Genomic DNA, 25,030 nt, shown 5'->3' with positions numbered 1-25,030 from the left:
AGAAACTGGCATGGAGCTCAAAGAAGGCTAGTGGTAGCTTTTGCTGTCATCTGACCTAAGACTATGTAGGAAAGAACTCCTATTATCTCACAAATACTTAGTACCATATATTTCTTTTTAATTCAGTTTTGCAAATTGTTACTGAGCACTTCTTATGGGGCAGGCACTAAGCAAAGTGCTGGGAACAGACAAATGAATATATGACCATGCTTTGTAAGTTTATAGTTTGACAGAGTATGAATTAATAAAGCATTCTACCCAGTTATCACTCAATATTAACAGCAATGTGAGGCAATAAGTTCAAGTCTCAACAGTATCAGTCAGTTCAGTCGCTAAGTCATGTCCAACTCTTTGCAACCCCATGAATTGCAGCACGCCAGGCCTCCCTGTCCATCACCAACTCCCGGAGTCCACCCAAACCCATGTCCATTGAGTCGGAGATGCCATCCAACCATCTCATCCTCTGTCGTCCCCTTCTCCTCCTGCCCTCAATCTTTCCCTGCATCAGGGTTTTTTCAAATGAGTCAGCTCTTCCCATCAGGCAGCCAAAGTATCGGAGTTTCAGCTTCAACATCAGGTATCATAGATACTGTTTAACAGAGGAGAAGGCTGATTTTTCAGAGACATATACTGATTAGCTAGGTCAAGCAATTAGTTAGAAGTTAAGTCAGAGGCTATCTGTTACAATGTTTTGTTTGCTTGTTTTAGATGAGTAAAGTCCACTTTATTTGTGGTTAAATAAAACATTTTCTGGGATGAGGTTAATGGATTATTACAACAATTCTGTATAACTTACTGGTTGAATAACCTTGGTTAAATTAATTAACCCTTTCAAAGCTTCACACCCTGCTAAAATGGGTAAAATGAATTACTCCAAATATTACATCAAGCAAAACAAATTGTGCCCAAGGTCAGGTTCAGATGTGTAGTACACAGGGAGGTAGTTTATCATAAAATCAAAGGAATCCCATTAAGTCTGTCATCATGGACAAGAAAATAAAATGTTTGGTCAATACCTCATATGTGTGTAAGTAAATGAATTAACTTGCTAAATGTGATCTGAAGAAATTTTTAGAAAATAATGGCTAAAGACTCAAGGAAAGGAAGAGGAAATTGCTGTTTAGTGGGCATCTAAATCAGGCAAAATTCACAAAGTTAAGTTCTCAATATTAACCAGTCTTCAAAATAAACCATTTGAAGGAGGGTTCCAGATATTATCAAAACCTATGTAGAAATGTATAAATAAATATGATTCCATGGCAAGTTACATAAACTGAGTTTTGTTTTCTCATCTGTAAGATGAGATGGTTGTACCATTATATACTTAGAGTTTCTCTCATCTTAATAATTTCATGAGCAGCAAATGTCCCTTTTCTCTGACAGATTACACATATTTTGAAAAAAAAAATGAGTGAATGATGATTGAATAAAAGCTAATACATGAAGCAAGAGTGGACCACAAAACCTTAAAATCAAGGATGTGCTGTGTGTGGTTTAATAATTACTAGTCAGTTATCTTAAGGAACTGGGTGCCTTTCAATTTAGACTGTAATTTTCTAGGCAATGAACTTAATTCTCTAGCGACAACCACTGCACCATGTTTAGCAACTAAAAGGCTCATAATCTACATTGAGCTAAGTAAACTTATCAAAGGTCAAATTGAGAAATCGTGTTATTACTAGAAGTGTGCTCTTCCTCCTGCCCCTCCCCTTAAGTGAGAAACGATAAGGAAGATGTTGATTATGTTGTTTACTTGATTGCAAATATAGCATATTCTCTGTTATCCATATGAATAATTCAAGTTGTAGGTGACAGATGAAAAATATTTCATATGAAGCTTGTTTCTCCATGCCACTTACTATATTCCTAGTTTTTGGTGTGTTGTGTGTGTGTGTATGTGTGCTGTAGGTACAGGCACATATTAATATATCTATATTTATACAAGCATACCAAGATTTATATGTGTGCATATATTTGAAGGTATGTGTATATATGTGTATATATATTTTTTAATTGAAGTATAGTTGATTTACAATGTTGTGTTAATTTCAGGTATACAGTGAAGTGATTCAGTTTTATATGTATATATTTATCTATATACACACACATATTCTTTTCCATTATAAGTGATTAGAAGATATTGAATATAGTCCCCTGTGCTATACAGTAGGTTCTTGCTGCTTATCTATTTTATATACAGTAGTGTATACGTGAACTGTGAACTTACAGATGTTCAAGCTGGTTTTAGAAAAGGCAGAGAAACCAGAGATCAAATTGCCAACATCCAGTGGGTCATTGAAAAAGCAAGAAAGTTCCAGAAAAACATTTATTTCTGCTTTATTGACTATGCCAAAGCCTTTGGCTGTGTGGATCACAATAAACTGTGGAAAATTCTGAAGGAAATGGGCATACCAGACCACCTGACCTGCCTCTTGAGAAACCTGTACGCAGGTCAGGAAGCAACAGTTAGAACTGGACATGGAACAACAGACTGGTTCCAAATAGGAAAAGGAGTACGTCAAGGCTGTATATTGTCACCCTGCTTATTTAACTTATATGCAGAGGACATCATGAGAAACGCTGGGCTGGAGGAAGCACAAGCTGGAATCAAGATTGCCAGGAGAAATATCAATAACCTCAGATATGCAGATGACACCACCCTTATGGCAGGAAGTGAAGAACTAAAGAGCCTCTTGATGAAAGTGAAAGAGGAGAGGGAAAAATTGGCTTAAAGCTCAACGTTCAGAAAACTAAGATCATGGCACCTGGTCACATTACTTCATGGGAAATAGATGGGGAAACAGTGGTAGACTTTATTTTTTTGGGCTCCAAAATCACTGCAGATGGTGATTGCAGCCATGAAATTAAAAGATGCTAGCTAGATGTCCATCAGCAGATGAATGGATAAGGAAGCTGTGGTACATATACATAATGGAATATTACTCAGCCATTAAAAAATACATTTGAATCGGTTCTATTGAGATGGATGAAACTGGAGCCCATTATACAGAGTGAAGTAAGCCAGAAAGAAAAACACCAATACAGTATACTAATGCATATATATGGAATTTGAAAGATGGTAACGATAACCCTATATGCAAGACAGCATAAGAGACACAGATGCATAGAACAATCTTATGGACTCTGAGGGAGAAGGTGAGGGTGGGACGTTCTGGGAGAATAGCATTGAAACATGTATATTATCATATGTGAAACAGAACACCATTCCATGTTCGATGCATGAGACAAATGCTCAGGGCTGGGGCAATGGGATGACCCAGAGGGATGGGATGGGGAGGGAGGTGGGTGGGGGGTCCAGGAAGGGGAACACATGTAAACCCATGGCTGATTCATGTCAATGTATGGCAAAAACTATTACAATATTATAAAGTAATTAGCCCCCAACTAAAATAAATGAATTTATTAAAAAAAAAAAAGATGCTTACTCCTTGGAAGGAAAGTTATGACCAACCTAGATAGCATATTAAAAAGCAGAGACATTACTTTGCCAACAAAGGTCCATCTAGTCAAGGCTATGGTTTTTCAGTAGTCATGTATGGATGTGAGAGTTGGACTGTGAAGAAGGCTGAGTGCCGAAGAATTAATGCTTTTGAACTGTGGTGTTGGAGAAGACTCTTGAGAGTCCCTTGGGCTGCAAGGAGATCCAACCACTCCATCCTAAAGGAGATCAGTCCTGGGTGTTCATTGGAAGGACTGATGTTGAAGCTGAAACTCCAATATTTTGGCCACCTCATGCGAAGAGCTGACACATTGGGAAAGACCCTGATGCTGGGAAGGATTGGGGGCAGGAGGAGAAGGGGATGACAGAGGATGAGATGGTTGGATGGCATCACTGACTCGATGGACATGAGTTTGGGTAAACTCCGAGAGTTGGTGATGTACAGGGAGGCCTAGTGTGCTGTGATTCATGGGGTCGCAAAGAGTTGGACACGACTGAGCGACTGAACTGAAGTGATATATGTTAATCCCAAATTCCTAATCTATCCCCACCTACAAAGGTATGTATATTTAACATACACATATTGGTACCTACTGAAAATGGGCACACACACATTCACACACACACACACATATTTGAATGTACTCGTAAAGTTAAATGGAAACACTCTATGGAATTTTTTGATTTTTGGCAAGTCTGTAGCCTGATTTCTTTCCTTTATTAACATCATGTTACTAACTGAGCTAGAAGGTTAGGCTTGGGAGAGAGGAGGAGGAGGAGGCCAGAGGCAGGAAGGAAGCTGGGGAGGGTCTCGTGTTCCTCACTGGGCTGGAACTGGAGAGGCAGCCGGATAAAGGTAAGTGCTGTCTTCTCCTCTGAGAGCTGGCCTCTGAGCCAAGGCAGATCCAGGGCAGGCGGACACGTGGCTGCCCTGCAGAGGGCCAGGCACTGCCGCAAGCTGCTCAGGGGACTCCTGGAGCAGACGCTCCCCTGGCTCCTGCTCAGCCCACTGCTGCCAGCCGGCAGCTTCCCTCCTGCCAGACCCCTGGGCATGCTGATGGGAATGGCACAATTACCTAATCCCTGCCCAGGGAGATCTAGGACACATGCAGACAGATGGAGGACCAGGGGGATTCAGCACTGTTTAGTGCTGGAGGAGGAGAGGAGACAAGCTCTGGGAGAGGTTTGGCTAACGGGACAGGCTTGAAAGTTGGTTCTAAAGTCTCCCTGTCTCCAAGCAGCTCCCAGGCAAGCTGTCTTCTCACCTGAACAGAAGCTCTGGAAGAAAGAACCTTGACCTCCCCCTCACTGCTGGCAAATACTCTTAGAAAGGGCATTGGCCCTCAGTGTCTGGGTTTCCACAAGGAAAAGGAAGTAAAGATGGGTAGGGAAAGACACAGAATCTGAGAGAGTCAGAGCTCCAAGAAGGCCCATCGGGACAGTCAGAGATCCAGAGATCAACGCAGCAGTGCACGTGTTCACGGTCTCCCTTCCTTCTTCTTCCTCTTCCCCCGAGGGGTGCACACCATCACTGCCCTGCATAAGGTCCTCAGATTCTCCCTGTCCGGACAAATGTCATAGTGTTCTTTCAAACTTCCCATCTTTTTGCATGCAATGTTTCTTTCTTCGTGAATCCATCCTGATTGATTGGCCATCTTAAGGTAAAGCCACGGACCATGCCATTTCTTTGGTCAAAACCCTGCACTGATTCTTCCACTACTGTGGAATGAAGTCCAAACTTTTCAGCATAACATTTAAAACTCAAGCACCATAATTGGTCTTGGTCTACATTTATATATCGCTAAATATATATATATATATATATATATATATATATATATATATATATATATACAGGCTTCCCTTGTGGCTCAGCTGGTAAAGAATCCGCTTGCAATGTGGGAGACCTGGGTTCGATCCCTGGGTTAGGAAGATCTCCTGGAGAAGGGAAAGGCTACTCACTCCAGTATTCTGGCCTGGAGATTCCATGGACTGTATAGTCCATGTGGTTGCAGAGAGTCAGACACGACTAAGCGACTTTCATTTCACTGTACATTAGAGAGGCCTCTCTAGGTTACTGTTCCTCCAATCAACATGAAGTGAAATTGCTCCCTTGCCTTTGTTCCTCGCAGTGCCTTTCTCTGGAGTGCTCTCTCCTCCATCTTCACTTGCTCAAATTGTATTTATCCTTCACAGCCTAATTGAAATTTGTCCTCACTAAAGTCTTTATTGAATAATCCTATAATACAATAATTATCATCACTTTTAAAAATTCATTTACTTATATGTTTATTTATATTATTGCCTCCTTCTTTTTGAAATTTAGGGAGTCGTAATAGTTGATGCTAGAAGTTTAGTTACTATTTCCATCTGTGTCCCCTCTAAGAAGAGAAGATAAGCTAGAGAAGAGAGGCTGTTTTATCCTTTTTCTATAGTAACAGCTCCCAGTGTATTCCTTTCCACACAGTAAGGGGAAGATAGAGCAATTTTTTTTTCAGAGCACTTGAACATGTGCTGGAATTGCAAAGTTAATTTTACCTTCCCATGAATTCATACAACTTTGGGAAAAAGTTTTTTCCATTTTACAGATGACTGAAAGGAGGTTCAGATGATGTTCAAGTCAACTCAGTTCATAAGAAGGGAGTGATGACTTGTCAGAGTGATTTTTGCTCTAATATATGTATGAATGAAAAAGACTGGAAACATTTCATGAGTCTCCCCAATGTCCACTATGCTACTCAACAGAATGAAATGTTGACTATCAAAAATTTATTTAGCCAAAGCCAGACAGGCTGGGTGAAATAATATGGAGTTAAATACAAAGACAAATAGAAGCTGTTGAAGGAGTAGAGTTTTAGAAACAAATAAAACCAGAGGAACAGAAAAAGATCCAATGTAAAGGCTGAGACTGAGAGACAAGGGAAGGAGAGAGAGGAACACTAAAAGAACAGAATAAAGGCAAGATAAAAGGAGCATGGGTACAACTTCTTCAAGTGGGACAACATTTCAAATATTTTAGATATTGTCTCAGAGGACCTGGGGGCTCCATGGGAGGGGGGGCGGTAGGTACACTTTATGAAATAGGCAGCTGCTGCCTCTGTTGTGTTTCAGGCAGGAGCCTCGTATATTGATTACTGCCCCACAAAAGGCTGGGCACCAGTGTGCTCCCAGCAAGCCTCATCAAAGATCATCACTGGTTATCTGTCTTCAGAGCAATAGAAATATCACCACCATAAATTGTTTTAGAAAATAACAAAGACTATAGGTCTCCCAAGTCACCCCATCCACCAGAAGACTTTCCCTTAACATGAAGGCTTTCATTTGGTCACTGGATATATATTCTTTAATGACAAGGTACCGCAAACAAAAAATGCTTTACCAATGAGTGGACAGATCAATTTCTCTGGCTCATAGAACCATTGAGTTCTCTTGATTTGCTTTGGGTTTGTGATCTGGACAAGCTCTATGTGAATGCTTGGGTTACCATGTATTGTCATTGACTTTGGACACGATTTATGAATTCCTAGGACTTTAAAACCTTTATCAACAAAACGATGAAAATATCTTATAGGATTTTGAGACATTAAATATAATGATTACTATACATGTATCATGAGGCCTGTGCATTATCAGTGGTCAATAAGTAGTACTTTGGTGTTGTCATTGTCATCATCAACATCATTTCCTCCCATGTGAGTGAGAACTCCATTGGGTTAGTTGAAAGAGGGACTTCTAAGGAGGTGCTAGTGGTGAATTACCCACCTGTCAATGCAGGAGACATAAGAGATACAGGTTTGATCCCCGGGTTGAGAAAATCCCCTGGAAGAGGGCAGGGCAACACACTCTAGTGTTTTTGCCTGGAAAATCCCATGGGTGGAGGAGCCTGGAGGGCTACAGACCATAGGGTTGCAAAGAGTTGATCACGACTGAAAGAATAGCATGCACGCAATTGAAAGAGACATCAAAGAAGAGGCAGAGAAATGAGGAAAAGGGACTCATGGTGGGTACAAGTAGTATTGGAAAATGACTGAAGCCATCAGAAGGAATTACTGGCTTGCAGTCTGGAGTGTGTGACTCAGCTGGAGCCTGAGTACAAAGGGTCCCTAAGCAGAAGCATCAGGGACACACAGGGGGCAGCTGACACCATGCCCACAGTTGGCACAGTCCAACAGAATTTTCAAGAATAAGTGGGAAAAAAAAGCAGTCCTGAGAGGGAGCACCACTGAACCCTGCTGCCCTGTTTCTGAGCAGCAGCTGCAAACAGGGATAGCAGCTGCAGTTGTTCTCAGCAGCCTGGATTCCCAGGGAAAGCGGGCATCAGGCAAAGCAAAAGGGAGCGAGAGATAAGCAAGGGGCAATGCCCTGGGTTCCCAGGATGGGAGATTCCACTGCACAGAAATAAGGGGCCTGGAGTGGCAGGGAGAGGGTGCTCTGAATGTGAAATAATTCTCAGTGTTGAGAGCAGGCTCAGTGGATAGAGTTAGATTGGGGGTCAAGAACTTTCTAGCCATTTCTGCTCCTAGATTGCCACATAAACATGGGCAGAAGATAATCACAACAGCCAGTAATGATTGAATGCTAACCAGGTGCCTGGCAATGTCCTTTAGTTTCTACATATATGAAATAATGTGATTCTTAGTACGGTACTATGAAATTGGTGCTAGCATTGCATTTTACAGATGAAAATCTGACACACAGAGGGGTAAAGAAGCTCCACTGGGTCACATAACAAGCAAGTGACAGATCTGAGATTTAATCCAAACAGTTTGGCACCTGAGCTTGCATTTTTATCCATCACTCTCTACCAGTGCTGTCCAGTAGAACCGTCTGCAATGATGGAAAGGTTCTATGATATCAAGCACTTAAAATGTGGCTGGTGCACATTTTATAAGGAACTATATTATTTATTTATTTTATTGGGGGTATTGTTGCTTTATGATTTTGTGTTAGTTTCTGCTATACAGTGAAGCGAATTAGTTATATGTATACATATATCTCTTCCCTCTTGGACCTTCGTCCCACCCCCACCACCCCATCCCACCTATCTAGGTCACCTCAAAGCACAGAACTGAGCTTGGTACTAAATTTTTAAATTTATTGAAGTGTAATTAATTTAAATATAAATGGCCTCATATGCTTAGGTGCTGTACAATGGATAGGAAAATTTATCTATCTCTCTAAAGAGACATGTCTCTATCACTTTCAGTTATTACTTTTTTCCATCTAAAATTGTGGGTTTTCACATGGGGATGAAAAATAGGTGCAGTGATTTCTACCATTTCCTCCACGCCTGCCTGGATGGACATCATTAATCAAGCAGGACTGTCTTTCCTACTGACCCTGGACCTTCCTCAGAATTCATCACAACAAAACTCTAGGCAGTGGCTGACTTAGACTTTTCATTTGAGAAGAAAGTAATATTCATCTCTGGACCCTAAACAGCTCCAAGGTTTAAGCATTGAAGGGAAAGAAGATGTCTCTTTCAGCTCTTTGCATTCCAGCAACACTGGTTTCTTTCCTCATCGTCAGTGGTAGCCCCACCAAGTTGCTTTTCACCCACAGCACATCTCTCCCTTCCCTTAAGCCTAAATCTGGGGGGCCTGTTAGCTCAGCTGGTAAAGAAGTTGCCTGCAATGTAGGAGACCCTGGTTCGATTCTGGGGTTGGAAAGATCCACTGGAGAAGGGAAAGGCTACCCACTCCAGTATTCTTGGGCTTCCCTGGTGGCTCAGCTGGTAAAGAATCCACCTGCAGTGTGGGAGACCTGGGTTTGGATTGGGAAGATTCCCTGGAGAAGGGAATGGTTACCCACTCCAGTATTCTTCCCTGGAGAATTCTGTTGACTGTATAGTCCATGGAGTCACAAAGAGTTGGACACAAGTGAGGGACTTTCACTTTTCATCATTTGCAGTGTATGCAAGGTTTAACTGGTTTTCTCTAAAGACCCAAGTCAGCGTTTGTTGCACTAGATGTCTAATCTCTTATCAGCAAATAGGAATAGAGACAAAGGAACATTTTTTTCCTAAATATATTGCTGAAGAAGTCTTCTACCAGCATCCATAGTGTATTTTTGTACACAAGAAAGAGATGAGTAGATTAGAGACAAGGGGGATGCTGTTTCTTGTGAACACAAGGGAAGTAACAGCTCACCAGAGAATTCTCAAACTGGAATTTTTGGTCTGAGCCTTGAAATCACCTGAATAACCTACCCTTGGCATCAGTCTAAGCCTCTGGAAACTCCAAGGCCTTATTTTGGCAGGTATTTTCCTAGTTGATTCCTAACTAACTCATTCTCTCTCTGTAGAATGATCTTCCAGCTCCCCTGCCTTCCCTTGGCCTTTCACCTGCCAAACTCCTACTTACATCTCAAGATGCAGCTCGAATGTCACTTGTCCTTTTTTGATCCTGCTCCCAACACACACTCATCTCCCAGGCTGGATGAGGTTCCCCTGCTCTGTGAGCTAATAGCTCTTCTGCTCATGCCCCAGAGGTGTTCTCTTCCCATCTCTACAGAGCATCTAACTGCTATGCTCCTGTGCTCCTAAATCCGTCTCCACTGAAGACTGTTGGTTCATCAATAGTAGGAAGATAAATTACAAAACTCTGTCCCTAGTACCTTGCAAAGAGCTTGATATATGGCAAGGGTTTAATATATACTCATTGAGTGGACAGAAGAATAAATGACTGATCTGGAGACAAGATCCAGCTCGTGTGGCAGAGCAGATCAGTGTTACTGACAGTCCAACCCCAAGGTCAGGAGCAAGGGAGCCTGTTCCCTGGCCAGGCTGACCTTTTCTGTTCTGAACAGAATAATCAAGGACAGTCTCTCTCCTCCTTATTCCCTGACACCCCCATAAAATTCCAGTCATTCTAATTGTGTCCTCACATGTGTCTCCCCTTTCCCCACCCCCAATCCTGCACAGCTCCAAAACACTTGGCTTCTCTCTCCCTCTGCCCCAATTGTTCCTCTTTCTATAGCATCGGAATCTCATTGTCATGCCTGCCCTATTCCCTCCTGACCTCTCAACCGCCCATTGTCAAATGTCAGGAGGGCCCGGGTGGCAGCTGGGCCCCAGCAGGGCAGACCTGGCGTCCCTGGGGCATCCCTGGCAGGTGCTGGAATACTCGACAGCCGGCCTGAGGTCACCACCCCCACCCTCTTCTGTAGGTTCCCTGCCCCCTCCCACCACCTCCAACCCCCTTTCTCAGGAGCTGTTAGAGTCTGAATGGTTGGCGTGGCTGGGTAGAGGCTGCACCGAAGAAAACAGTTTGATCTTTTCTCTGAGGAAACTTCAGGTCTGTCCTCTGGGCTATTTGCACTCCTGTACATATCTGTACTCAGTCAAATCTCCTCTGTGCTATTAGCCTAGCTACTATTAACTGAAGTTTGAAGTGAATTGTTAGTCAGTCAGTCATGTCTGACTCTTTGCAACCCCATGGACTGTAGCCCTCCAGGCTCTTCTGTCATGGATTTTTCCAGGGAAGAATACTGGAGCGGGTTGCCATTTTCCTGCTTCGGGGGATCTTCTTGACCCAGGGATTGAACCCTTGTCTCTTGTGTCTTCTTTGCAGGAGGATTCTTTACCTGTTAAGCCACGAGGAAAGCTCTGTAGACAGTGGTATTGGGGTATATCCAATAAGCCTAGTTCAGTGATTGACACCTAGGAACGAAATACTATGTGCTAGTTATTGTTCAAGAAGCTTACCCTCATAACTTCATTTAGCGTGAGCCTCACAATACTGATTACCAGGATATTTCATTCCCATTTTTCAGATTAGGGAACTGAGACTCTGCACTTATTATCGCCCAGAGGTATATGGCCTATTGGTGGTAGAACCAAGACTTGGTTTTTGCGATTTTACATTACATGTAAAATTCATTACATGTAAGTTCATTAACTATTCAATTAAATTTTACTGATTTAATGGTTAAGTTCTAGTGATAACATAGATGCAAGGAACAAAAACTGAATGGGAGAATGGAGAGGTTCAGATATTAGGAAGAATTTTCCAAATTTTAAGAGGGAACACTATTTATAGTCCTGAATTCCAAGAAAGGAAAAGGAGACCCCTACATGGGCATGTATTAAGTAGACATCTAAGAAGGTAGAGATGTATGGAAAGATCAGTTTTAAAATTCTTTCACTTCTTCATTTAAACTCTTCATAACCATGTCTTATCCTCACCTCCAATGGCACCAATGCCAATGCCAAGTGTAGTAAATGATGCTCATACTCAGCAAGAGAGTTTTTCGGTTAAATAGAGAGTCTGTGAACTTTATTTTGTCCTACCTTCATGTCACCACTTATGGCCTGCACTTTAAAGTTCATAGGCCTTCTTATTTGGCAAAAGTAATACTCAGTATCATGGATGTAATCCTTGAATGGGTCTGGCTTATAAGCTATTCACTCCAAGCCTTCTTGGGAAGACCCAGTAGCTCAAGAGGTAAAGAATCCACCTGCAATGCAGGAGATGCAGGGGACATAGGTTTGGTCCCTGGGTCAGGAAGATCCCCTGAAGAAGAGAATGGCAACCCACTCCGGTATTCTTGCCTGAAAAATCTCATGGACAGAGGAGCTTGGTGGGCTATAGTCGATAGGGTCGCAAAGAGTCAGACACTTCTGAGCTTGCACATACAACACCAAGCCTCCTCAAGGCACTAATGTGTGTGGTTAAGATCTTCAGTCAGAATTCAGCTCTAAACTCTGAGTCTTGGCTGGAGACTTAGTCATCTTTCTCCTTGCCTCACTCTTTCATCCTGGCTGATTCTTTAAGGTATAGGGCGTGTGAGCAACGGAAGTTTCTGCTGGAAATGAAGAAGATAAGACATCGAGCTTGGTGGTTCTCTTCTAGTTCCCAGCAGAGAGGATTGTGGGGGCTTAGTCTCACCTGCATATTCATGTTGGCTCAAGGAGGCAGCCATGCAATTAATAAGGTAATTCCTCAATAATTTGTTCTTTGGGGAAGGCTGCTGCCTCACTTGGGGCTTACACTATTAATTCTTCAGACTCCACTTTTGCATTTGAATTGTACCCAGAGCTGAGAAATAGACAACTTGTTGAATCCCTGGGGCTAGACAATAGGTTTTTAAAGATAGATAATAGCTGGAAGCCGGTGATTCTGGTCCAGAGGACATATAACCTCTTTATAGCCAGGAGTTTCTCCCTTGCCAATGCCTTGAGTCTCCAAGGACAGCTCTCCTCACAGATATTCCCTATTCAGGCACCAGCGCACTGTAGTTCTGTAAGCCAAATATCTGTTTTTAATAAGTGGCAGTTAATTTGTCACTTGAGTGACTAACATATTGGGAAAATTTTTTAAATGCATACTCTTCTAAAGCCAGGCTTCCTTATTTTCCTCTTTTTTTCTTTTCTTAAGAGTAATTATATGTTGGGGCTTCCTTAAAATGAGACAGACCTGTGTATATGTAATTACTCTGACATAGCCTTCTAATTTAAAAAAATTCTGTTGACAACAATTGGTGATGTTGGTTGTATACACACCATTTTCCAATGCTTCAGTTTCCATATTAGAAAATAGAGATGGTGGGGGAATGAATCTTTGTTCTTCCAAACCAAAGAAGACTAGTCTGATAATCATTGTGAATTTTTCCAGAGAAGGGGAAGGATGTTTTTCTAGGTGGTCAGGGACAATCTTTATATTTGGGATGGACGGCTAGTTTGATCAGGGAAAATGTCTGAGGTTCAAAGAAAAGATGGTGGTACTATTTCCAATCACCTATCAGCTTCCAAACAACCTGCTCACTTGTAGCCATGATATTCATATTACATTTTGATCTCTAAGCATACAAGAGATGGCTTCTTATGATCTATGTTAATTAGTATACAGCAACAACTAGCAACAGTGTATGATATTACCAGTCACTTTTATAGTATTTGCTATCTATTAGATGCTCAATAATTTTTGTTGAATGAATGGTAGGGTTAATGTTTAGTTCCACTCAAATACATTTTTCAGTGATGCAATAATTTCTCTTTTTCTATTTATTTTACCCTCATAATAACTCTGAAAGATAAGCAATGGATATGAGCTATCCTACTATCAGCTCTGAGTACTGCCTGGTACATGATTCTTCTGGTACAGTTACCTCTTTTCTGTCCTGGATGGCAGAGTTTAGTGTGTGAGCTGATCAAACCAATAGCATCACTGAAGTGCCAGACTTTTTCCCTCTAAAATGCTTCTTTTTTCCCTCTAGGACATATATGAAACGAAGGCAGAGGAGATTACTTCACATCCTTCTTCAATCATCCTCCTAGATATTATTCCTCAGGATTATGTTCTCTTCCCCGCTCATTTCAGTTTTACAATGCAGCATCTCTCATTTCATGGACTCATGGATACAACCTGATGCTGTTCTCCAGATTGATATCAGAGGGCATGTATATGTGTCACAGGCTACAATCTCTTCTACTCTTGAATATCTTCCTCCTAAAGCCACCTCCTGAAGACTTAGGGAAATTAAGATCAATATAATATTAAAGAAAAAGTGGAAATTATCCTCTACAAATGAGTGAGCCATGGGAAGAATACTCTGAAGCATGTCACCAAAGGCCCTCTTCTCAATGTTCCCAGTTTCTAAACTCATTCCCTGGAGAGAGGGGCTTGCCTTCCAAGGCCTAGGCAGAGGGAGAGAATGTGGTGGGCGATCCCTTGAGATTACCATGCCAGCTGACTGAACTACTCTCCAGAAAGCTTTGCTATTGATTTGCTTTGTGGAGCTTTTATAGAGTTTGTTTCATAAGACATAAACGACTTCCTATCCTGTCCACATTTATTTTACAAGACATAAACTACTTCCTATCTACATTTTTTTGAGGGGAAAATAAGTGAGAAACTTCTGGAGAAGCATTTAAGTAAGGACTAGAAAAACAAATTTACATTTGTCCTCTCAAAGGCAGTATAGATTCTCCTTTTCTAAGTGCTTTAATATGGAGACCTTCTATTCTTCAGGCAGATTTGAAAACTTCTGCCTCAACAAGTTGTGATTCTTTCCCCTGAAGCATATGCAAAACTTGTTCTTTATTTTTATGCTTAGCCATCTACTGAACGCTATAAGGTTTTAGGTATACACAAATAATGATCCTTTCCTTGATACTAATGAACCACTGTCCCCTGTGGCCTACTCCTTCTCTAATCTCCAATAATGGAAGTGTCTGGCATGTGGTCCATCTTCATCAAAACTTTGCTGCTATTAATAGGGTGATCAAAGGATGGCTGGCACCCAAAATCTAGAAGGCAATGGGGTGTCAGTGGGGTACAATGCTCTGCTTTACTTTCTTTTTCTTTTTCTCTTTTAATGAGTAAAAAAAAATTATCCAGGAACCTACCTGGCAGAACACCTTTTATGTTTCTTTGGCTTGAACTGGACGGTTTACTCATCCCGAGCTGGAAGAGTGACTAGTCCCTTGTATTTCCTCCTCTGTGTCCCTTGAGGCGACTCACATGATGGGGAACCAGGGAAATGGGAGCGAAGATCGAGTAGGCAGCCAACGATATCTGCCAAAGTAACAGTCATCCAAAGTTTGTGATGAATTTATAGTTTATAAAGTACAGTAAGTTCTTCATTTATTTTTTTGTTGTAGTTGATTTATAGAGTTGTGTTAGTTTCAGGTGTACAGCAAAGTGATATAGTTATACATATACATATATACACACATATATGTATATATATTCTTTTTCAGATTATTTTCCATTATAGGTTATTAAAAGATGTTGAATAGAGTTCCCTGTGCTATACGGTAGGCCTTGTTGTTTCTCTATTTTATATACAGTAGTGTGTTTATGTTAATCCCAAACTCCCAATTTATTTCTATAGTAAGTTGTTCATTTTATCAAAAGAATTATTTTTTTCACTTAGGAATTTTTTATACATAAATTTTAATAAACTGTGTTAATTTGACCCATTGCTATTTAAATTATGTAGACTTCTCTATTAGGAAAAAAAATGTTCTCAGAGACCTGGCTGTATTTTATTCTCTTTGAAGTGAAATAAAAGTGGGCTAGTAAAACAAAAAATGGTTATTGCCTATTTGAATCCAGCATAATGGTTTCTTCAGCTGTTGCCCCAAGAAATATATTGAATCAGACAGGGTAAAAGGAAAAGGGAGCTGTGAGCCATGCTGTCCAGTTTTCAACATTATTCTAGAATAGAGGCAGGTTCACGAGCTGTGGATGGCAGACATTTTTTTTTTCTTATGAAGACTGTGGTAGCATCATCTCATAGCCAAAGTTCCTTAAATATAGTAAAGATCAGTTTCCCAATCAGATTTTACACTTTATTTGGTTCCATGATGGGACCATTTGTCTAGGTCTGGAGGCTCAAGTTCATTTAACACAAGCTAGTGCTCTCTTAGTCTTTTCTTCTATTATGAACTTTAATTTCATCTTCAAAATTTTTATTTTTCCATATTCTTCAGACTATTTCCTTGGTGGAGCCATCAGGAGTGGCATTCTGTCTTCTCTCTGATACTTGTCAATATTACTATGTTTTCACCAAGCAGTGACTTACCCTTCTCTATTTATATTCTTTCTCAAACTTTCTTTCATTCTCAGCTTCCTCTTTCCTGGTCTATATTTATGGCTTCCCTGGTGGCTCAGATGGTAAAGAATCCGCCTGCAATGAGGGAGACCTGAGTTTGATCCTTGGGTTGGGAAGATCCCCTGGAGAAGGAAACGGTTACTCACCCCAGTATTCTAGCCTGCAGAATTCCATGGAGAGAGGAGCCTGGCAGGCTACAGTTATGGGGTCGCAAAGAGTTTGATATGACTGAATGACTTTCACTTCACTTTACTTCATTCTTTTCTGAACAACCTTGACTATAGGTGCTTTATTCCAGATGACATGTGTATTTCTTTTGAATTGACATTTTTCAAAAGATTCTTATCATTATATCATTTCTTTATAAAACTGGAGAAGTGGAATTGAGGTTTGCACCCTTAGAATTAACACTGGTTATGATAAATTTTAGGTCTATAATCTTGATTGAATCATTGGACATTTGAATATCAGTTCAATCTTTATGCTTCCCAGATGCCACTGGTGGTAAAGAATCTACCTGCCAATGCAGGAGACATAAGAGATGTTGGCTCAATCCCTGGGTTGGGAAGTCCCCTGAAAGAGGGCATGGCAACCCACTTGAGTATTCTTGCCTGGAGAATCCGATGGACAGAGGAGCCTGGAGGGCTACAGTCCATACAGTCACAAAGAGTTGGACACAACTGAAGTGACTTAGCATGCACTTTGTTTTCTTTTTGATACTGTAATGATTTGAGATCATTTTAAAGTTTTCTTACAACTGTGTGGTCTTCTAGGGTCTAGGACATTACACTTTATTGTAAACAGTTCAAATACAGAAATGTACAATGTAAAAAGAAAAACTTATATTCCAATGCTGATTGCAGATAACTCGTGTATGTGTGTGTGTCTGTGTGAAATCAAAAGCAATCTACACATAATGCTCTAGTATTTAGGGAAACTTTGTATTACCTCTCTGTTTCTAATGATGGTTTCAGGATTCCTTTTGTTTGTTTTTTGGAGTCATTTTATCTTATGCATACTTATAATCATCTTTTCTCTCTTCTCCCCTTTACCTACTGTAAATAATTATTTTCCTTTAACTTCTGTCAGTTTACCTAGTTTAGGATTGCTAATTCAACTTTGACTGGAGACTTTGGGCTCTCTGACCCATGGTGATCTTTTCCTGGTCTCTAGCTTTCCTTGACCATGCCTAAGTGTTCAGTCCTGGATTTCTCTCCTCGTATGGACAAGCCACTGCCCCACAGATCTGATATGTCACAGGTCTGATATGACAATAACTTCCTCCAGGCCATAATACCCCACCTCCCATCTCCATCAAGGGGTTCCCATGAGGGAATATATTGGGTGTCTCAAGTGGTTTAGGGTCAGGGGATACCTTAGGGATGAAAAAGACACAGAGAGTTGAGGTTATTAATTAAGGGTCATAGACATTATGAGTGGGAGAGCTGGGTCCAGACTGAAGGTTCCAGGACTCTTCCCATGCAGGCCCTGCTGATCCCGAGTATCTGTGGGCAGCAAGGGTGCACTACAGTTACTATCAGGGCCTGTGTGCTAGGTGTCTTCTCTCACATTTATCTTTGGTTCTCACATTTTGACTGAGATATTTTAATTTAGGAGTTTGAACATGCTTCACTTCTATAAAATGTATTTCCCTTTTAAAATGTGTGTGTGTGCGCGTGCGCACACGCATGCGTGTGAATATGCACGCATTTCATGGCAAGGACTAGCATAAAATCACGAAGCAGATAACTAAGTTCTCTGACAAATAGTAAGGACCACACCAGACTTTAAGACTGAACAGTCATAGAGGAGGCGAGATCAGGTGTGACTGCTGTTATGGTCAAGCCCTGAGGCACATCTTATGCTACATACATCAAAGTAGACCATCCTAGACTCACTGTGAATGTTTTTGGTCAATTACATTCAGGCAGAAAACCTAGTAAAACCAGAAAATTAGGAGGCAGAGGGATGTTCATTTATGCGAAATCAACTTTGGAGCACTGTCATTGGTTCTGGCATCAGAACTCTTGGATTTGAATCCTATATTTGTCATTGACTGTTTCCTTTTGGACCTTAAGCATGTTACATAACATTTCTGTGACTCAATTTTCTCATCTTTAAAACAGGTACAATATCAGTACCTCTCTCAGAAGGCTATTATGACAATTAATTTAACTAATGTGTGTAACAGATAGTTGGTGATCTGTTGCTGCTATGACTCACAGTGGTGGTGAACAAAATAAAGGAGTATTTATCCTAATTCTCTTGGAATCTTAGGAGCTAATTATACTCCTTTATTTCACAGATTACAGTGCTGAATCCCAGAAAGGGGACATATTTTTCCAAATTTATTCTGATAATTAATAATAGCATTAGCTCCGTGCATTTTTGTTACCTTGCATAATTCACTTTTAAAAACATTTTGTTACCTTATATAATTCATTTTTAATATAAATTGTATTAAAAAGCAGAGACATTACTTTGCCAACAAAGGTCCATCTATTCAAAGCTATGGTTTTTCCAGTAGTCATGTATGGATGTGAGAGTTGGACTATAAAGAAAGCTGAGCACCAAATAATTGATATTTTTGAACTGTGGTGTTGGGGAAGACTCTTGAGAGTCCCTTGGACTGCAAGGAGATCAAACCAGTCAATCCTAAAGGAAATCAGTCCTGCATATTCATTGGAAGGACTGATGCTGAAGCTGAAACTTTGGCCACCTGATGTGAAGAGCCAACTCATTGGAAAAGACCCTGATGCTGGGAAAGATTGAGGGCAGGAGGAGAAGGGAATGACAGAGGACGAGATGGTTGGATGGCATCACTGACTCAATGGACATGAGTTTGAGCAAGCTCTGGGAGATGGTGAAGGACAGGGAAGCCTGGTGTATTGCAGCCCATGAGGTTGCAAAAAATCAGACGTGCCTGAGAGACTGAACAACAACAACAACAACAAAAGCATTCTTTAGTGAGGCAAGAGGTAGATGGCCCTCTCAGGGTGAAGCTATTGGAGATTCAATATCAGGACAATTGAGAGAGGATGCTGGGCCCTGCCCACACAGATGATAAGAAACCACATATTTCTCATTCTCAAAGTCAGGAGACCTCCTGGACTATACATGCACTACGCATGCACAGAAAAGCCTCTTGGCAGTGAAAAGGGGAGTGATGCTAACTGATGCCACTACCAATAGGCCTCTTCAGTAGAATTCATCTTGGCTAAGAGATGTCCATGCACACATGGGAAGATCCTAAGATATATCAAATATGGACTCTGAACCAGGAAAATCAAAATGATGGGCCAAAAAAAATCTGGAAGAAATGCCCTGTAGGTGTGTGGGTTTCCTTGGTGGCTCGGACAGTAGAGAGGATCCCTGCAATGCAGGAGGAGAGTGCAACTCAGCGACTCTCCCTGAGTCTGCCCATGTGTCTATCTACATGTACTGGACTCTTTTTTCCTGTTAATAAATACTTCACTTATTTCACTACTTTCTGTCTTGTAGGAATTCTTTTTTTGCAAAGCTGAAGGGCCAGGACCATGTCACTGACAAGTGGCTGTCCAGTGGCTAGGATTTGGTGCTCTCACTACCACGACTTGACCTCAATCTCTGGCCAGGAACTGAAACCCTGTTTCAAGCTGCTGTGGATCGAGGCCACCTGAGCTCATTAGGACAGAGGAAAATAGCAGTACCTGTTCCGGCTCCTTCAGAAGTCTAGTGCTGATTTTGGATGCACATGGCAGTAAATGGCAGCTTGCCACAAGCAGCAGCAAGCTGTAGCTGGAAACAAGGTCTTTGTCTCCCAGAATGGGAGTCCTAACCACTGAACCACAGGGCCAGCAATTAGGGCTGGGATTCCTAGTCCTTGCCTGCCTAGTCAAGAATGAATTCAGTCGAGGAGGCAGAAGGTAAAGAGTAGAATAAAAAGGTTATTGAAAAGAAAAGTACATGCGGAAAGGCACACAGGCGGGCTCAAAAAGATAGTAGCACCTTTGGCAAGTTTAAATTCTTTATAAGGGGGCAGTTTTCCTGGCCTTGGTCTTTTCTCAGGCCAATCATCTTGCTTTGTCCCCTCCCCGACCCCTTAATTTATCTCAGGAGCCTCCCCTGGGGCGTGTACGCACAACTTAACCAAGGTGGATCTTGATGTGAAGGCTTCTGGAAGGAGCAGGACTCATTACGGCCTGGAATTATCCTCTGACTTTTGACAGTCAAGATGCCTGCAATGCAGGAGGAGAGTGCAACTCAGTGACTCTCCCTGAGTCCGCCCATCTGTCTATCTACATTTACTGGATTCTTTTTTCCTGTTACATGCATAGTGTCTTTCTGCATATGTGTAGTGTCTCCCTTATCCTTTACTCACACAGGTTTTTGCCTCTTTTTGTCCTTGCCATGATTATTCCCTTGAGATGTTTACAAGAGACAAAGACTGACTATTTAACCTGTTTCTGTTGTTACTTCCATTTCGGAGAGCAAACAGGAGGCTGGTTGTAAATTCCTCAATTGGAGCCCACCTATTCTTGAGTCAGGAAATGCAAAGAGGAGGCTGGCTGATTATAAATGTCCATCCTGGAGCCCATCCATCTCCTACTTCAGTGCAGGATCTAATCTCATTGGATCAGAGAATGCTTTGTAAATTAAAGTGTTGCACAGTTGCTTCCCTGGTGGCTCAGCCCATAAAGAATCCGCCTGCAATGCAGGAGACCTGGGTTCAATCCCTGGGTTGGAAAGATCCCCTGGAGGAAGGCATGACAACCCACTCCAGTATTCTTGCCTGGAGAATCCCCATGGACAGAGGAGCCTGGTGGCTACAGTCTATGGGGTTGCAAAGAGTTGGACACGACTGAGTGACTTAAGCATGGCACAGCACTGTTGTACTGGGAGGAGGGGACTGAAATTATCCCCTTTTCTTAAGATTTGGCAACTCAGGCCCTATCTCAGAGCCCTCAATTGTATATTCTACATTATGGAAATTTCTATCTGAGCTTTTGCCTGTGTCACTCATGAATCAGAGAAGTCACCTTGAGTTTTTCCTTGTCAAACCTCATAATTTTATTGTAATGGAGACCTAGTTCTTTAACAAGGAAGGAACTCGCTTTTGGCCATACCTAAGTCATAGCAGAACCTAGGACTCCTGGCTCTAGTCACTGCACAATAATGCATAAAATATTCATGGAAAAATCAAGCCTTTTCCTTCAGGAGCAGCTCTGAATGCCCTCTCACTAGGAAGCCACCTCTACCCTGGGACTTCTACTTATACTCCCCTCCATTCTTTGTCTGATTGCTGCTTTGACGGTGTTAAATTGTTTTTGTTGTCAGTTATCCAATGTTGCCTTTCCCATGTCTCTGTGTCCCCCTGAGGCCTTGGATATCCAAAGACAGGGCAGACTGGCCACACAGAAACCAAACTGCTTTTCTGGGCTTTAGGACACTGATCTCTGCTTATCTGCCATGGTTTTCCCCTTTCTCTCCCAGAGGAGAGTGACAATTTGATGATTTGAAGGGACTGATGAGAGGACTGCAGTGATCTGGGCAGGGTGACCCCGAACTTGATCCCTACAGGCCCAGCAGGCTAATCCCTACCTCGTCTTTCCCAGCCCCCATCTTAGGAGGTCAGGCAGTGAGGTTGCTGATGATGGCGTGGGGGTGGGAGCAGGATTTTGAGCTTCCCTCTCTGTCAGCTGGTGTCTGTTTTCACGACAGATGGTGGGTGGTGACGTGGCTCTATTGTTCTTCCTTGCCTGCCCTGGAGGGAGATTTCCTTTGCCAGCAAACGTGCTATACTTCCAGAGGAAATAGCATCTGCCTCTGAGGACAGGTCCAGGAGGTATCCCTACTCTCTGTCCATTGCATCCCTTGGCCTGAAAGCCACTCTTTGCTCATTTAAAGCCCAAAGAGTAACCTGTTGTTCTCAGTTAGTTCTAATGGCTACAGCAAAGGAACAAGTTTAATCTCCCAAAGGAGTCAGTAAATTTAGGTGGGAGGAGGGACTTTTATAACGTAAGAGTTATTAGATATGACTCAATGAGCTCAAAAATTTCAGATTTGTTCATAATCGAACCTGCTTCTCCACTCCATATTCTTTTCTCGTACTCTCTTCCCTGCCGTAATACTGCAATAATTTCCCCCTATGATTGTTCAGTAGAATATTTATTTTTAGATGCTGGAAAATGGGAAGTACTTTGTGGAGATTTTTCAGAGAGCTTGCTGCTGCTGCTGCAGCTGCTAAGTCGCTTCAGTTGTGTCCGACTCTGTGTGACCCCATAGACGGCAGCCCACCAGGCTCCACCGTCCCTGGGATTCTCCAGGCAAGAGTACTGGAGTGGGTTGCCATTGCCTTCTCCAGTGCATGAAAGGGAAAAGTGAAAGTGAAGTTGCTCAGTCGTGTCCGACTCTTAGCGACCCCATGGACTGTAGCCTACCAGGCTCCTCCATCCATGGGATTTTCCAGGCAAGAGTACTGGAGTGGGGTGCCATTGCCTTCTCTGTCAGAGAGCTTAGTAGCGCTTAAATTTTAGTACACATCAGATTTGCTTGGTATGTGCTTGAGTTGGAGGGAAGGGTAGGAGAGCTTGCTAACATGCAGAATTTAGGACTAAGACCTTAAATTCTTATTTAGTAGGCATGACTACTCTGGAATGTGCAGTTTTGGTAAGAACAACAGTGATGATAAAGTTGAAAAATATTTTCTAGGGTTTTAGACCCTAGGCTATTCATTTAGCAGATTAAAAAAATGCATTGAGGGAGAAGAAAATGGATAAATATTTGCAAGGCTTGTTGCTAATGGAGGATAGAGGGAGAAGGAAAGAGACATGTGGTTAAATGAGAGAAGAAAGAAGAGGATTTTGTGAATTAAAGGGCTCAACCACTTCTGAAAATAGGAAGCTCTGGAGAGCTTAAGTAAGATGAAGACTGAAGTGGAGGAATTTGGCAGTCCTCACCTTAGTCCTTACCTAAGTGAATATACTTAGGATGCAGAGCCATTTCAAAATAATACTGTTGGTGGTTTCTTTGGATCAAACTAGATAAAATTAAAAAAATGAAATAAAAAAATATAAAATGAAAACAGTTCTGGCTGATGGAAGATGTTGAGCTTAGAGCCTAAAACTTGGGACTGTACTTCAGGCCCATGTAGATCACTGGGCTTTGCGATGCCCATGCTCACGTGCAGCTACTGGAATAGTAATGACAAGGTAATAATAATTTGTATTTATAGAGTGGTATAGTGGTTAGGATATCCGTTTTTACTGTACCAAGTAAATCCACAATATTGGTGACTTAAGATAGAAGGTTATTTTTCCTTTACAAAAAGTCTAGGAAATGTGACCAGGAATAGTAACGTAACTACACAGTTTTCAAGGACTCAGGATCCTTCTCTCTTGTTTTTCTGCCATCCAAAAATGCAGCTTTAAAAAAAAAAATATTTCTTGAATGTAGTTGATTTAAAATATTGTGTTAGCTTCTGGTGTATAGCAAAGTGATTCAGTTATACATGTATCTAATAGTTTGCATCTGCTAATCCCAAGCATCCCTGGTGGCTCAGATGGTAAAGTGTCTGCCTGCAATGTGGGAGACCTAGGTTCAATCCCTGGGTTGGGAAGATCCCCTGGAGAAAGAAATGGCAACCCACTCCAGTACTCTTGCTAATCCCAAATTCTCAATCCTTCTCCCCCACCCCTCTTCCCCCTTGGCAACCACAAATCTGTTCTCTATGCCTGTGAGTCTCTAAACATGCAGCTTTTATTCATCTCTAAGATGGTTACTCTGGCTCCTGCCATTATAGTCACATTCCAGCCAGAAGCAAGGATAGGCCGTGGGGAAGAAGGTGTGGGTAGAGAGAAGACAAGGTGGACACAAACTTGCTCTTGGAGTACATACACCAGTGACCTGAACTTGGTTGCCTAACCATGCATAGCTGTGAGGGATGCTAAACTATTTTATACCCAGTTTCACCTTACATTCTAGGTGAGGACAGAAAAACAGATATTGGTAAATTTCAGTGTCCCATTTTTCCCCACAAGCAGGTTACAGTTCTTGAAATAGAGCAAATGAATCATATTTTCTTCTCAGTGTGAGACAAGTGACATGGTCAGTATTATTTCCCTTTCAGATGAAAAACTAGGCATAAGTGACAAGTGGCCGATTTTGAATTTGAACTCAGACAAGTCTATAATGACAAGGTGCCTGCCAATGCAGGAGACATAAAAGACACAGGTTTGATCCCTGGGTCGGGAAGACCCTTGGAGGAGGGCATGGCAATCCACTTCAGTATTCTTGCCTGGGAAATCCCATGGACAGAGTAACCTGGCAGGCTACAGTCCTGGGGTGGCAGAGTCTGGCATGACTGAAGTGACTGAGCAAGCATGTTCCTATTCTTTCCACTGGGCTGGGATGTTTTCCATTTAAAACAATGTGAAGATGGAGCTTTTCTGACCTTTCTGATTGTTTCCAGTATGTAATGACAACTTCTGTCCCTCCAGACACCTAATTCAGACTATCACTTTTACTCTCCTCCCTACCCTACCTCCCACTCCCATCCCTCCAGACCCAGCTGGAAAGAGATTTCTAGCTCCCTCACTTTGAACTCAACAGCTGCCAGGAACCAGAGGGCTATATTTTGCGGTAGTTTTAATACTGGTTTTGGGAGCAGCCTTTCAGTTTAATCCTTGGCAGATAAACTCACAGTAGAGAGATTGGGAGTTATTGACGAAGACTTGCTGGCTGTAGGAGATTGGACAGTTATTAATCTTTTCAGCTGAGGTTGAGGGAGCCCATTTTAATCAGAATTTGTCCAGGAATAATCCTTTCTTTAAATTCTGGCCCAATCCCTCCAATAATTGCAATCAGGGCAGTGCTCTTTGGAAGGCAGTGTGTTAATATGGAGTTTAAAGGGATGAAATCGGCTGACTGAAATAGTTCCAGAAAAGAACCCAATGAGATCTCTGATTAATGCTCTTGCATAATTTAAGGCAGTGATGGTGGAAGGGGTGTAACAATTACTGTCCTTCCACCTGT

The 25,030-nt window shown here is 41.8% G+C and overlaps 1 protein-coding gene across 4 annotated transcripts in view; it reads right to left on the bottom strand.

Moving 5' to 3' along the window:
* Positions 1–25,030, bottom strand: part of TESPA1 (thymocyte expressed, positive selection associated 1) — a 276,752-nt gene that overhangs the window by 83,307 nt on the left and 168,415 nt on the right. For 2 of the 4 annotated variants that reach the window (XR_014083399.1, XM_081595312.1), the window contains exons 1-2: positions 15,989–16,085; positions 14,808–14,976 (exon numbers count right to left, since the gene is read on the bottom strand). The gene's annotated coding sequence lies outside the window, so the exon portion shown is untranslated. Of the gene's footprint in view, positions 1–14,807; positions 14,977–15,988; positions 16,086–25,030 lie in introns of those variants that run through there. The other 2 variants (XM_081595311.1, XM_081595310.1) reach the window with 1 other exon arrangement.

This window comes from Giraffa tippelskirchi, chromosome 4, assembly GCF_054371585.1.
Source record: "Giraffa tippelskirchi isolate mGirTip1 chromosome 4, T2T-mGirTip1v1.2.pri, whole genome shotgun sequence".
Taxonomy (NCBI): domain Eukaryota; kingdom Metazoa; phylum Chordata; class Mammalia; order Artiodactyla; family Giraffidae; genus Giraffa; species Giraffa tippelskirchi.
The sequence above is the reverse complement of the archived record's forward strand: the minus strand, read 5'-3'. Positions and strand labels throughout refer to the sequence as shown.